The 16131-nt window shown below is 34.7% G+C and overlaps 1 protein-coding gene across 1 annotated transcript in view; it reads right to left on the minus strand.

Moving 5' to 3' along the window:
- PLPPR1 (phospholipid phosphatase related 1) overlaps positions 1-16131 on the minus strand; it is a 189705-nt gene that overhangs the window by 95543 nt on the left and 78031 nt on the right. The window lies entirely within an intron of this gene.

Raw genomic sequence — 16131 nt, forward strand, 5'->3', positions numbered from 1 at the left:
GGGGAGAGAAATGTATACCTACACACATACACACAGAAACACATGCATATCTATCATCTACCCATCCATCCATCCATCCATCCATCCATCCATCCATCCATCCATCTATCTAACACAGGGTAATTTTTTTTTTCATGGTGGGAAGCAGTCTAACAGTCGGGAGAATTAATCATAATGGCTTAAAGTAGAAAATGATGCTTGAATTGTCTAGAGAGAAAGAAATAAGATTCTTATCCTTCATTTTAGAAGAATACCATGACATCAGGGAGGTGATACCTTGACACACACATGAACTGGATTTGAGTGAAGGGATTTTGTGTTAAGTCACCAGCCTCACTTTCTCCTCTGGAGCCATCTGGGTTCAGTGGCTAGCTATGAAACAGAGCGAGAGTAGTAGTAAGTAAGGCAATGAGGGTCAAGTGACTTGCCTAAGATCACACAGTAAGTATCTGAGGTCAAATTTGAACTTGGGTCCTCTTGATCTCAGGGCTATTGCTCTACTCATTGCTGCACTAGCTTCCCATAGAAGGAAACAAAGGATTCCTTGTGGTGAAGGTAAGGAATGAATATATTTCTTTTTTAAATTTTTAAAATCTCTTTAAAAAATTTATTTATTTGAGGCAATGGGGTTAATTAACAAGTGTGTCAAATTTGAACTCAGGTCTTCCTGACTCCAAGGCCAGTGCTCTATCCACTGTGCCAACCAACTGCCTCCATGAGCATATTTCAAGAATGGAAACAGTCAGTGGAAATGTATGTACATGAGAAGTTGATAGTCATGGGAGAAAGGACGAGAAAGTCAGTTTGATTGGACCATAGATTGTGGGAAGTTAAGTAATGTTTAATAAAGTCAGAAAGATATGTTGTGACTTAGTCATAGAAGGCTTTAATTACAAAATAGAGGAACTCACATTTGATATTAGAGGCAATAATGAATTACTGGAACTTATAACTAGGGGAGTAATATAAGCAGTCCTATACTTTAGGAAAGATATGTTACATTTAGTCTTTCTTTCATTCAACAAATATTTATTAAGTCTTTACCATGTGCTCACTTTTATGATAATTTCTGTGGAAGATATAAAGTTTATATTATATGGTTTCTTTTCATAAAGCTTAAAGTCCAGAACGGAAAGTCAGACACAAATACAGACTGGTTTTATTTATTTTATTTTGTAAGGCTGTCAGGGTTAAGTGCCCTGACAAGGTCACACAGCTAGTAAGTGTCTTGTAGCTGAATCTATATTTGAATTCAGACTATCTGGACTCCATGGCTTAATGCTCCATCTACTGCACCACCTGTCTCCAAATTGACTTTAAAACAGTATTACTTAGAAGAATTAAATCAAAGTACTGTGTGAAATCATCAGGGAGGAAGGCCTTTACTTGCAGGGAGGCTCAAGGAAAACTTTATGGAAGGCATGACTTTAAGTTGCCCTCTATAAGGTGAACAGAAACTCATAAGATAAGTTAAAGAAGCATGCTTGCAGGATAAAGAAGTGTCAACAAAGACATGGAGGTGGAGATGTAACTTTTCTCTATACCCATGAAATTATTTTCATGTGAGCTACTTTGTATCATGTCTACTTCATCTAGAAGTTGTGCAGTTGACTTTTTGAATCAAAATTCAAGAATTTACATTTGTTCATAAGAAATTTAATCACGATTATCTATTGTCCTGGCTTCTTAGTATTTTATTGTTCCCAATTTTATCATCCAGATGATTGGTGTCATCAAAAAAATTTGATGAAATTGTTGCCAGAACTAAACAAATTACTAACTTTTACAAATGCAATTACCTCTGTATGGACTGCTTTCTTCCTTTTTTTTTTGCCATGTTTTGTAATTGCTTCCTTTAAGTAATAATGGGGGTTTATATGACACTTTTATTTGCTTTGATTTTATAGACGCTTCCTGCACATAATAGGAATTTAATCTAAACTGATCTACTCTCTGTCCCCAATACATCCCCTCCCTCCATTTCTTTTTTGACACTATTCTTTATTCTTCAAGCTTTCTCCCTGGCCTCCTCCTGTGGCATTCCGATTCATCCCTTAAGTTTGTTGAATTACCTTATTTGATCTTTATATAAGTAAGAAGGGCAAATAGTGCAAATATTAGCCCATTTTATAGATGAACAAACTGAGATTCAGAGAGATAAAATTGCTTACTCAAGACCATATAATTAGTAGGTGGCATAGCTGGAACTCAAACTCAGATCTTCAGAATCCCAAGCCAATTTTTCTTTACCTCTCATTTCTCTATCATGAACACATCTTCCTATCTTAATTATTCATTCTATTTAATCTTTTGGATCCCATGTGATATATATATATATATATATATATATGTATGTATGTGTGTATATGTATATGTATGTATATATACATATATCCACATTATATACATATATACCACTATATATATATATACATATATATCTCAACATCTCTAATTTTATCCTCAAGTTTCCTGTGTTTTTCTGTCTTCTTTGCATTTATGTTGACATTTACACTGTAGGTGGATTCTCTCTACTAGATTATATTTGAGAGTTTCTCAAAAGTAGGTGCTAAAGTATTTCTTGTTTTCAAATCCCCAAGACTGAGTGGAGTGAAAAGTACATAATAGATACTAAATTCATTTTTGCAGAACTAAATCTATGGTTATCTATTTATTTTAGACTATTTCTCTGTCAAGGATAAATGACTGGTGCTAAAACTAATAAATCACTTTATTGCTTCAAGAAATAATTTAAATTTTTTTTTTCATCATAGGCAACAAGGAGTGCAGGAGGAGAAATGTGTTTGCATGGGATGGCCAACAAAATTTTTATCTGTTGCTAAAAGTCTCCCTTATCATTTATATATAGAATTTCAAATAATGCTGCTAGTCATAAAATTTCTCATTGTACTGAATTTAGCAGGTTGAACTGGTTAAAAAATAATACAAAATTTTGTAGTAGAAAGAATGAATTTTCAGGTTTCTTTGAGATCTTACACAAATCACTTAAGGTTTGAATTCTCTCTAAAATCCTTTCCAATTCTAAATCTATAATGCTTTAATCACAATAGCTGGAAGAGAGAATGTAGGCAATCCTGAGTGATTATAATGATAATAAATCTGAGCTAAAATCCAATTCCCAATCTCACAGTACCTCTGATTTAGTCATCTAGTCCAATTTTAGAAAGAATCCTTTTTATAGCAGTCCTAGCAAGTGGCCATTCTACTTTTGCTCAAAAATCTCCTGTGAGGGGAATCTCATTGCTCTTTAAGGCAGTCCATTACATTTTATATATTTCTAAAATAAAGTTTTTCCCTTACATCCACCTTAAATCTACTTCCTTGAATCTTCAGTTCATTATGACTAGTTTTGCCTTCTGGGGCTAAACAGAAAAACCTAATTTTTATTTCATAGTCAGACCTTTAAATACTTAATAGACAACTATCATATCCTCCCTAATTCTTCTCTTCTTCAGGCTCAATATTGCCTTCAACTATCATCAGATGATGACATGGTCATATCTTCTTTTAATTACTCCCTTCTACTGAGTATAAAACCAACTATCCATGGTTTAGATAGAGGCAGAATTAATCAGAGGTGACACAAAAGGTAATATTGAGGATAGCACTGCCCTTTGTCATCAGTAATAATGGCCCACCTCAACAGTGATGTTTAATTCATTTGAGAGTGGATTGATGAGGGAATTGGAAGCCTTGATGTCTCTAGCCAGCTAGTCAATTATGTCAAGTCACCCTATTAGGATACCAGTAGATTTATGCACATTGCACCTCTCATTTTTTCCTCTACTGAGAGTAACGAATGTGCATGATTACCAAAGTGAAAGTGAAAATGAGGATACAATAAATCATGTGAATGCTTGTAGTCATGAAAATTAAACATGAATGGTGAGAATCGATTGTATATGCACACTCATGTGTGCATGGAAATCTCTTTTATTCTATAGGGAAATAGAACGGGAAGGAGATGAGCAAAAAGGGGGAGATGGAGGATTAAGGGAGGCAGGTAATGATGATCAACTATGAAAGACTTGTCTATTTTGATCAATACAATGACCCAAGACAATTTTTTCTTTTTGTTGTTTTTCTTTTTTTTTTGGCAAGGAAATCTGGATTAAGTTACTTGCCCAGGATCACAGAGTTGGTAAGTATCTAATTGGTAAGTATCTGAGACTAAATTTGAACTCAACTCCTCACTCCAGGGACAGTGCTCCATCTAATGTGCCACTGAGATGTCCTCCAAGACAATTTTAAGTACTCATGATGAAATAAATCTATCTACCAGAGAACTGATGAGCTTCAAGTTCAAATTGAATTATACTTTTCTCACCTTATTTCTTTTTCTTGACAATGTGGCTATTATGGAAATATATTTTCATATCATATTGATTGCCTTATCATTAGAAGAAGAGTTTCCCTAACTTCTAGGGGTAGAACTGAAATGACTTGCATGAGTAAACTAGTGAGTAGATAGAGGAGTCTTTATTCCTGTCTATCCTATTCTATTATGACATTATCTCACTAAAAAGGCAAATGTATCACTTCCACTTACAAAGCAAACAGAATTAAGAATTTCTATTCTAATTCTGTCTTATGATATGGTCTCTTGATGATACATTACAATCAGACACTAACATCTTTGTTTCTTCCTTTTCCTTGATCTATCATTCATCAATTCCTTTCACCAGCATGTGTCACAGTTGTCTACTTGTACATCTCTACCTACAGGCACTGTTGCTTTCCCCTTCTTGGTGTTTTTAATGATTCAGGAGGGAGTCATGCTGTTAGGTGTCACTTAAGCAGATGATGAAATCCCACTGGGGCCCCTAAGGTTGTATGACTCCAAGGAAGTTAGAAGGTGTCAATAGGCATTATCAAAAGAGCAACTGTGAATGGTAGACAAAGATGAAATGAAACAAATGTGTGGAAAATTAAACACAGATGCATTTTATGGAGAAGGAAAATAATGCATCATAAAGAGAAAAAGGAATATTAGATTCTTGCTATTCCCTAAGGTATAAAAAAGAAATAGCCTATCATATCTTTAATCTTCTTAAAATAAATGACAAAGGAGTTTTAGGTAGATTCCAGATCTCTTATTGCTTTTGTCATTATATTTTCAACTACATTTTTAAGTGAGATTTTACTTACTTTGAATTTTACAATTTTTCCCCTAATCTTGGTTCACTCCCCCCTCCCACCACAGAAGGCAGTTTGTTAGTCTTTACATTGTTTCCATGGTATATATTGATCTAAGTTGAATGTGATGAAAGAGAAATCTCATCCTTAAGAGAGAAACATAAAGCATGAGATACAGCAAAATTACATAAAAAGATAACTTTTTTCCTTTTTAAATTAAAGGTAATAGTTTTTGGTCTTTTTGAAACTCCACAATTCTTTCTATGTATACATATGGTATTCCCCATCATAGATACCCAAGAATTGTGCCAATTGTGATTGGTAGGGCACTAAACAAGTAGTTTAGTTTTGGTATAATTTGGTATAATTTTGGTACAATTTGGTATAATTGTAATTTTTATTGTATTTGCTTGACCTATCCATAAGCAGTTGATATTTGCCCAGTTACTTAAATCTGATTTTATTTGTGTGAGAAGTGTTTTGTAATTGTTTTCAAAAAGTTTCTGAGTCTGCCTTGGCAGATAGACTCCTAGGTATTTTATATTGTCTAAGATTACTTTGAATGGGTTTTCTCTTTCTAGCTTTTTCTGTTGTATCTTGCTAGTCATATATAGAAATGTTGAGAATTTATGAGGGTCTATTTCATATCCTTTGACTTTACTAAAGTTGCTAATTATTTATTTCGAGTCATTTTTTAAATGACTTTTTGGGATTCTCTAGGTATATCATTGTGTTATCTGTAAAAGAGTGAGAGTTTTGTCTCTTCCTTCCCAATTCTAATTCCTTCGATTTCTTCTTCTTCTTCTTCTTCTTCTTCTTCTTCTTCTTCTTCTTCTTCTTCTTCTTCTTCTTCTTCTTCTTCTTCTTCTTCTTCTTCTTCTTCTTCTCTTATTGCTGAGTTAACATTTCTAATGTGATATTGAATAGTAATGGTGATAATGGGTATCATTGTTTCACCCCTAATCTTATTGGGAATTCCTCTAGCCTCTCTCCATTGCATATAATGATTGCTGATGGTTTCACATAGATACTGCTTATTTTTCTAAGGAATAATCCATTTATTCCTACATACTCAAGTGTTTTAGTAAGAATGGGTACTGCATTTTGTCAAAAGCTTTTTCAGCATATATTGATAAAATCATATGATTTCTGATAGGTTTGTTAGTGATATAATTATACTGACAGTTTTCCTAATATTGAACCAACCCTGAATTCTTGGGATAAATCCTACTTCATCATAATGTATTATGCTAGTGATAACTTGTTGTAGTCCTTTTGCTAAGATTTTATTTAACATTTTTGCATCTATATTCATCTGGGAGATAGGTCTATAATTTTCTTTCTCTGTTTTATGTCTTCCTGGTTTGGGTATCCACACATATTTGTGTCATAGAAAGCATTAGACAGGGCAGCTAGGTGGTGCATTGAATAGAGCACTGGCCCTGGAGTCAAGAGTCCCTGAGTTCAGATCCGGCTTCAGACTCTTAATAATTACCTAGCTGTGTGGTCTTTGGAAAGCCACTTAACCCCATTGCCTTGCAAAAAAAACAACTAAAAAAAGAGACAGAGTTCTTTCTTCACCTACTTTTTCAAAGAATTTATATAGAATTGGAACCAGCTGTTCCTTAAATGTTTGACAGAATTCCCTTGTGAATCCATCTGTCCCTGGAGATTTTTTCTTAGGGAATTCAATAATGGCTTGTTGAATTTTTTTCAGAGATAGTATTATTTAGGTTTTAGTTTCCTCTTCATTTATCCTGGACAACTTATATTTTTGTAAATATTCATTTATTTCACTTAGATTATCAAATTTATTGGCATAAAATTGGGCAAAATAATTTTGAATTGTTACTTTTACTTTCCTGTTCATTGGTGGTGAGTTCACCTTTTTCATTTATGATACTAGAAATATGGTTTTCTTTTTTCTTTTTTTTAATCAAATTGACCAGAGGCTTATCAATTTTATTGTTTTATTCATAAAACCAGCTCTTGGTTTTATTTATTAGTTTAATAGTTTTCTTGCTTTCAATTTTATTAATTTCTTCTTTAATTTTTAGAATTTCTAATTTGGTGTTTAATTGGGGGGCATTTAAATTGTTCTTTATCTATTTTTTTAGTTTCATATTTAGTTCATTGATTTCCTTTTTCTCTAATTTATTCATGTAAGTATTTAAAGATATACTATATCCCCTGACAACTGCCTTGAGTGTATCTCATAAGTTTTGGTATGTTTTTTCATTATTGTCATCATCTAGGATAAAATAATTGACTCTTTCTAAAATTTGTTGTTAGATCCACTCATTATTTAAAATAAGGTTATTCAGTTTCCAATTAGATTTGGGTCTATATCTCCCTGGCCCAATATTGCATGTGATTTTTTAATACATTATTATCTGAAAAAGATGTATTCACTATTTCTTCCTTTCTGAAATTATTAGGTTTTTATGCCCTAGTACATGGTAAATTTTTGTGTAAGTTCCATGTACTGCAGAAAGGAAAGTATATTTCTTTCTATCCCCATTCAATTTCCTCCCTATGCCTGTCATATCTAGGTTTTGCAATAATCTATTTACCTCCTTAACTTCCTTCTTGCTTATTTTTTTTAGGTTTTTGAAAGGCAATGGGGTTAAGTGGCTTGCCCAAAGTACACACAGCCAGGTAATGATTAAGGGTCTGAGAGACTGGATTTGAACCCAGTTACTCCTGACTCCAAGGCCAGTGCTTTATCCACTATACCACCTAGCCACCACCTTCTTGCTTATTTTATGGTTAGATATATCTAAATCTGAGAGCAGGGGATTGTGGTCTCCCACTAGTAGAGTTTTGCTATCTATGTCTAACTGCAACTCCTTCAACTTCTCCTCTAAGAAATTGGATGCTATACCATTGAGCGCATACATAATTAGTATTGAAATTACTTTATTGTCTATGGTACCTTTTAGGAGAACATATTTTCATTCCTTATCTCTTTTAATGCTATCTATTTTTGCAGCTGCTTTGTTTGAGATAAGGATTGCTACCTCTTCTTTTTTCACTTCAGCTGAAGCAAAATATATTTTGTTCCAAAATTTTACCTTTACTCTTTATATATCTCTCTGCTTCAAATGAGTTTCTTGTAAGCAGCATATTGTAGGATTCTGGTTTTTAATCCCCTCTGCTACTTACTTATGTTTTAAAGGAGAGTTCATCCCATTCACATTTAATGTTTTAAATATTAACTGTTTATGGTCCTCCATATTATCTTCCCTCTATTTGTATTTCCCTGACTTATTCCCTTTATCCATATTCCCTGGTATTTTATTTCCGAATACCACCAACTTCAGTGTGTTTGTCTTACTATATCCAACCCCCCCCCACCTTTTTTCCCCTCTGCCTTTACTCCTTCTTCCTTCCCTTCCTTCTGTTAGTTCCCCCTTTCTTCCACCTTCCCTTTTTCCCTTTTGATACTTTAAAAGTAAGATGTGTTTCTTAACTGAATGTATGTATGTATGTTAATTTTAAACCAATCTGATGAGAGTAAGATTCAGGCAATTCTCACCTACTCCCTTCTTCCTCTCTACTGCAATAAGTCCATTGTACCTCTTAATGGAATGAGATTAACCCCATTCATTCTCCTCCCTACTCCCTTCTCTTTACTGTCCCCATTTTTAATGTATTGTTTTGAAATCATTCTGTCTGAGTCACATAAAGATCATGAGTGTCCATAACTTCTGGCTAAGTATATTCTCTCTAATAAAATTACCATTATTGAGAGTTATTAGAATCTTTCTCCCAGGTAAGGATATATCCAGTTTCATCTTATTGGTTAATAGGGATTTTTCTTTTTTTTTTACCCCCACCTTTTTTTTCCTTTTAATTGGTCTCCTGAGCTTCCTCTTTTAAGTCCAAATTTTCTATAAAACTGTGATCTTTTCATCAGGAAAAGTTGGAAGTCTCCTATTTCATTAAATGTCCATCTTTTGCCCTGGAAGAAAAGGCTCATTTTTGCTGGAATTCTCGGCTGCATTCCAAGCTCCCTTGCTTTTCAGAATATTGCATTCTAGGCCCTTCGATCCCTTAATGTTGATGTAGCCAGGTCATGTATAATCTCTACTGTGACTCCTTGGTATCTAAATTGATTCTTTATAACTGCTTGCAGTATTTTCTCTTTTATCTGATAGTTCTGGAATTTGGCCACAATATTGGTCTTTACATTTTTGCATCCCTTTACAGAGGTAATTGCTGTATTCTTTCCAAAACTATTTTGAGGGATGGCTAGGTAGCCCAGTGGATAGAGCACCAGCCCTAGAGTCAGGAGTACCTGAGTTAAAATCTGGCCTCAGACACTTAATAATTATCCAGTGTGTGGCCTTGAGCAAGCCACTTAACACCATAGCCTTGCAAAAAAACTAAAAATAAAACAACCCCCAAAGATCAGTGATGGGGCAGCTAGGTGTTGCAGTGGATAGAGCACTAGCCCTCGAGTCAAGAGGACATGAGTTCAAATAGGAATACAGACAATTAATACCTAACTGTGTGACCTTGGACTTAACTCTACTGCCTTGCAAAAACAAAAAAAGAAAGAAAAAATAATTATTTTGCCTCCTGGTTTCATGATGTTAGGGCAATTTGCCATTACTGAATCTTATAATATTGACTCCAGACTTTTTTTCCTCTTCAATGTTTTTAGGAAGACCAATAACTCTTAGGTTATCTCTACTCAATCTATTCTCGAGGTAAGTTCTTTTGCTAATGAGGTACTTTACATTTTTTTCTATTTTTTGATTTTTTTGGTTTTGTTTAACAGATTTTTGTTGTCTCATGAAGTCATTTGTTTCTACAGACTCCATTCATTTTTTCAGAGAAGCATTTTCTTCATTCACCTTTTGTAATTCCTTTACCAATAGGTCAATTCTATTTTTGTAAGAGTTTTCCATGTGACCAACTGAGGTTTTGAGAGAATTATTTTCTTTTTGCATTTGTCCAATTTTATTTTCCAAGATTTGTTTTCTTGTTGCAAGGTATTAATTTTCTCTCCCAAATTTTCCAACTGATTTCTAAACTCCTTCCTGATTTTTTCAAGGAAGTCTTCCTGGGCTGGAGACCAAATCATATTCTCCTCAGAGGATCTAGATCTCTCTGAGTTAGGGTCTTTTTCTTCTAGGCATTTTGCTCTGAACTCCCCTTTTTGCTGGCCTTTCTTCATGTTCTTAAGATTTTGTGTCAGGGAGGGGCTGGTTCCCAGAGTTTTGTTGTTGGGATCCCTAGAGGCTTTACTCACTAGGTTTAGTAACACCAAGTGTGCTGGCCAGTATGGGGTGCTAAAGGCTTTACTCACTGAGTTTAATAGCTACACAGAGCAGTAAGGAGTGCTAGAGGATTTGCTCATTGAGTTTAATAACTCCACCTGGCCAGTAGGGGTGCTACAGGCTGGAACTCACCCTCCATCCCTTCCATTAAGCCCTACAACATCAATCCCACAACCAATGCCTTCACTCTCCATTTGGTTCTCAGACCATAATTCCCTTAGTGAACACCTCCATGGCTGATTCCAGGTTGTCTTTCTCTTACTCCACCTCCCTGGCTCTTTGCTCTCTGTGTCCAGCTCACCCACTATCTCTAAAGACAAACCTTGAGGTAGATGTTCTCCTGGCTTCTCTTTTTGGGTTTTGTCAATTGGATTTCTATTAAGAGGTTTGTTTCGCATTATATATGAGGGAAGATCAGGAGACCTTAGCATGGGTCTGGTTTCTATCTGCCATCTTCAATGGAAGTCCCCTCAAGTAGATTTTTTGATGAGAGAAGAAGAACACCTAGGAACTTAAGAGAGAGAAAAATAAAAAAAAGAAAAAAGAAAAAAGATGAGAGAGTGGTTTCAGGAAGATGAAATTCTTTCATCATAGATACATAATGGCTTCAGTATCTGCCATTCTGATTGGACAACTGGAGAGTATAGAAAAGAACTTCAACCCCCCTTTCCCTCCCTCCTCCCATTCTCCCTCCCCCCCTCCCCTGCAAATTTCTAAAGGAGTTTCAGGCCTTCATGACCCTTTGTTCCATTTTTAAATTTCCCTCCATGGAGCTTCCAATCCTCTATACTATATATACCTAGATGAAAAAAACCTCCACTTCCTGTTTCCCTCATTTAAATCAAGGCTATTATGTATACAATTCAAAGTTCATTTTTTCACCTCCTTACACGATCCCATACATCCTTGATTGATTTTTCTAAACCTCATTCCAGTTCTACCTCATTTTTGAAATGAAGAGAATATGGGGAGCATACCAGTGTGGCAGAAGGAAGCTTGCTTTAGGAAGCTCATGGGAAGGAGGGAGGGAATATTTAGACTAAGTATTATGTCCTTGTCTGTCTGGATGAGCTTAGCAATGATACTCAGCAAGAGGAGTATTGCCTAGTGTTAGTCTCACCAAAGACATTTTTTGTATACATTTGCTTCTTTCAAAGACAGATTCAGAGAGTCAAATTTCACTTAAATGCACTGAAAATAAGAGACTTGATTGTTTCTTAATATATGCTGAAGCACAGCTCATTAACATGCTACTTTTCCCACACTGCAACATTAATTCCTTTCTGCCTTTAAATAAACATAGATCCTCTCTGAAACAAGCACAATAAGAATACACTGGCTTCTCACTCTAAAGCCATTCTCAAGAGTTATGACAAAATTCAAAGTAGTATTGCTTTATATTGAATGATGAATTAGATACTTGATAGCCAAAGGGATTTGCAAATATAATGGCCACTGTCTATTATTTGATAATTTGCATTGATTCAATTTATATCTATGCTCTCTTTATTTATATATGAATTATCTCCTTGCATATAGGGATTGTTTCTTTCCTTTTATCATCAGTGTCTAGCAAAACACCTGGTAAGACTTGGTATTCATGAAGTGCTTGTTCATTGGATTTTTAATGAGTGGAAGAGATGCTAGAAGATTGGAGAAAGACAGTATTATTCCAAATGGTGGAAAGATAAACTATAAATCAGAATGCCAGCTTGCTGTGAATCTTCAGCTAAATTCTGAAATGAATTATAAATAATTTGTAGCATTTGGAAAAGAATGTGGTGATCACTATGAGATAAAATGGGTTTATTAAGAACAGATCTTGCTTGGTGGAGTGACACCTGCCAGAAATCACAGCTATATGGCTACTGAGGCTGGTTGATCTTTTGAGCTAAGGAGATCTGAGTTGCAATGGGCAACTTTTTATTCACACTAAGACTGGAACTTATATAATAAGCTCCAGGGACAGGGGCCACCAGGTTGTCCAAGGAAGAGCAAACAGGTCCAGGTTGAAAAAAGATCAAGGTTTTTATGCTAATCATGCAGGATTGGGCCCAAGAGTAATTTTAACACTTCTAGTCTAGGTAAGATAGGGAGATCAGCCTTAAAAAATCTTGCCAAAACAATTTTGTTATTTTTTTAAAATAGTTTTGTAAATGTAAAGAAAATCTACTAAAATAAAGTTCTGATAACTAATCATTATGTGCAGGTTACCCTGAATTTTAAATCATATATCAGTTGGGATACACATGCTGTCAAATCCTACCCAGTTAAAAACACCAGATACAAAAATATCAAGCAGACTTTGTATCTTGTCATTTGAAATTTTTTTGAAATTTTGTACTAAATTATACTGGAATTATACTTTTTATCATTTGAAGAATACTTACAAGACTGCAAATCACTAAGTCTACTGAGGATTTGGAAAGTTAATTGAAAATGATAGAGCATTTTGGTAAAATAGACAAAAGGTGGGACAACTAGGTGGTACAGTGGATGGAACACCAGCCCTGGAGTCAGGAGAACCTAAGTTCAAATCCAGCTTCAGACACTTAATAATCACCTTGCTGTATGGCCTTGGGCAAGCAACTTAAGCCCATTTGCCCTGTAAAAAAAAATCTTAAAAAAATTTTAAAAATTAAATAATTTCCCAGGTGTGTGACCTTGAGCAAGTCACTTAACTGCATTGCCTTAAATAAATAAAAATAACCAAAAGGCATCTTTTCTTTTTAAATTTTTTTTTTTAGGTTTTTGCAAGGCAATGGGTTTAAATGGCTTCCCCAAGGCCACACAGCTAGGTAATTATTGACTGAGGCTGGATTTGAACTCAGGTACTCCTGACTCCAGGGCTGGTGCTCCATCCAATGCCACCTAGGTGCCACAAAAGATATCTTACATATAAGAAAGGTGAAATGGGTTGGATGGCAATGTGGAATAATAATTAGGTAACCATACTCTGTGTGGACTGTTTTTGACAATATTGAAAGAAGCTAAATAGAAAAACGATAGAGTGCTGTAAGCTTCCATCTTTTTTTCTTGTGTTGTTAGACATTTTTATCAGTTACTGATAAGAAATTATGGAAAGGAAGCTTACAAATTTACAAATCCAGGAGGACTAAATAATACTATCATTGGTGGTATGAACATTCAGTTCATACTGAGATTTTAGAAGTGGAAGGTACCATATGGTCCAGTTCTCTAATTTTATATATATAATGAGAAAATTTATTATTAAGTGGTTTGCCCAAGGTCACAGGTAGTGAGGAAAATTGAGGAAATAGTACAACAAGAGTCAATTCTGGGAAATGAGTGAACCACAGTGACACTCCATCTTGTGACTCAATTTTAGAGGTAGTTTATTTTTCTATTCGACTATGGGGTCAACTTGAGTTCATATCTTGTGAGAAAACTTTATTTAATCATGGAAACTGGGAGAAAACCTTAATACATTGTTTTAATGTAATCTTGTTTGGGTGGGAAATTGGACCACCTTTCTCTATAGTTTAGAGATCCTTAACTAAGGATCTAGGTTATGCTGACAAGAAATTTAGTCAGATCCAAAGATTGATGCAAAGAGTTTTCTCACAATTGTACATCTCAAGCAATCCATATGTCTTATCAGAAAACTGGCTCCATATTTATCAGTCAGTTATTTCTGTGTTCCCTTGATTGTTTACAAATACTTGGGGGGTAAGACACCTCCTTTTTTGAATTCAGGGAACTGAAATTGGTTTCTCTTCCCCTCCCTACTTGGAAAAGCTGTAATTCTTCCTCCCATAAGAAATCAAAAATCCTAATGTTGAATTGTTTTCTTTTATTAATTGGCCTTATGTGATTGATTGCTTTTATTGTATAAAAATCTGCATCATCCTGAACCAGAAGCTTAGGCCTAAGCTGATGAGAGCTGGTCTCAGTTTCTTAGGCAATTGGCATACATTATTTAGTAAACTGGTATGCTTAGAAGATTGAACATTTGTTTGACTCAGTCATTTCATCTTTTACACAACACGGAGTAGTAAATAGCAATGCTGGGGTGTAATCTCATTTTGAGATTCTTTCTTCCATACTATCTCCCCACCCCACTGCTCTCCATAATGCTTCTTAAGACTATTATCATATAAGCAAAAGAAATTCAGGGAGGAAAAATGTGAAATTGTAAAATTTTGGTTATGAAATTCATTTCATCAATATAAGATATTTAAAAGCTACAAAGAGACATAATCAGTAAGAATTTGTAAATGAATAGAGTTGTCTAACAGTACAATAAAGAAGAGAATAATGAAATAAAAAAGTCAGAAAGGGAAGATATCTTAGAGTGTAGTAAAATTCTATTTCACATGTGAGAATGATACTAATTGGCATTTATGTAGCACTTTTAGCTTTAAAAAATTATTCCAATGTTTCATGTTATCCTATGAGCTAAGTACTGGAAGTATTACATCTAATTTTAAAGATGAAGAAATTGATGTTCAGAGATATTAAATGATTTGCCTGAGATCACATAGGTTGCACATGTCAGCAGTAAGATTCAACGCATATTTCTCCAGCTTTCACTCTTTCCACCATGAAAAAATATAAATTATTTGTTCTGGTAATACATTTAATCTTTGGATTCCTGTGGGTTTCTTCCCCTAAAACACAGGATCTCTTTCTTATAGCCAGAGGCAAAAGTAGCAAAGTGTGGACTGAGTTGCTGGCCATGATGTTGACCCTTGCTACTCAGTCTTATATGCAACAAATGGGCAAACTCTTATATAATAATTATAATCATTGAGAGATATTTGAATGGTGCATTAATTTACATTTATGAATTCAGTAAATTATACTCCCTTACTTATTCCTTTACTGCATCCTTCCTTTTAACTTTTAACTCTCTCTTCAGTGGGATGATGTTTTCCTTGGAACTTTGAATCTTTGACCATTCTGATTGAGAGGGCTAATGTAAGAAGTAGATTTACCTAAAAACCAACTGTTCAGGGTTTAGTACCATCTGCCCATCATAATCAAGTTTATGACTTATATGCAATTTCATTTTTCACTAATTCACTAATATCAAGAGTAGCTTTCCATTTTTTGGTCTTGTTTGTGTGTGTGTGTGTGTGTGTGTTTGCGCACGTGCACATGCACACAAAGCAATGGGGTTAATTGACTTGTCTAAGGTTACACAGGCAAGTAAGTATTAAGTGTCTGAGATGGGATTTGAATTCATGTCTTCTTGACTCCAGGGCCAGTGCTCCATCCACTGAGCCACCTAGCTTCCCCTAGTATTCTATTGAACACATAAAATGCTTAATGAATATTTTGACATGAATTAAAGTATTGATTTCTGTTATCAGAGGCATTTAAGTAGAGGCTATGGGACTATTTGCAAAAAAGATTTTGTAGAAGGGATCTCTGTAAATGGAAAGTTAATCCCTTAGAAGTACCCTCAGACCTTGGGGCATCTTCTTCTGATAAGATGACTCCTCCCAAAACCTCCATTTAAGGAAAGTCACCAGACTGGTCATCTTTTTACATCTCACCAGGTTGCAATGCATAATATCATGATATGAGGTGACTTCAAGTCCCTTATTCTTTCAATTTTTTACTCTTTAGAATGTGAACTTCTTAAAGGCAGGGCTGTCTTTCTGCTTTTATTTGTCCAGCAAATAGCATAGTACCTAGCACATACTAAGTCCTTAATAAA

Source organism: Macrotis lagotis, chromosome 8 (assembly GCF_037893015.1).
Source record: "Macrotis lagotis isolate mMagLag1 chromosome 8, bilby.v1.9.chrom.fasta, whole genome shotgun sequence".
Taxonomy (NCBI): domain Eukaryota; kingdom Metazoa; phylum Chordata; class Mammalia; order Peramelemorphia; family Peramelidae; genus Macrotis; species Macrotis lagotis.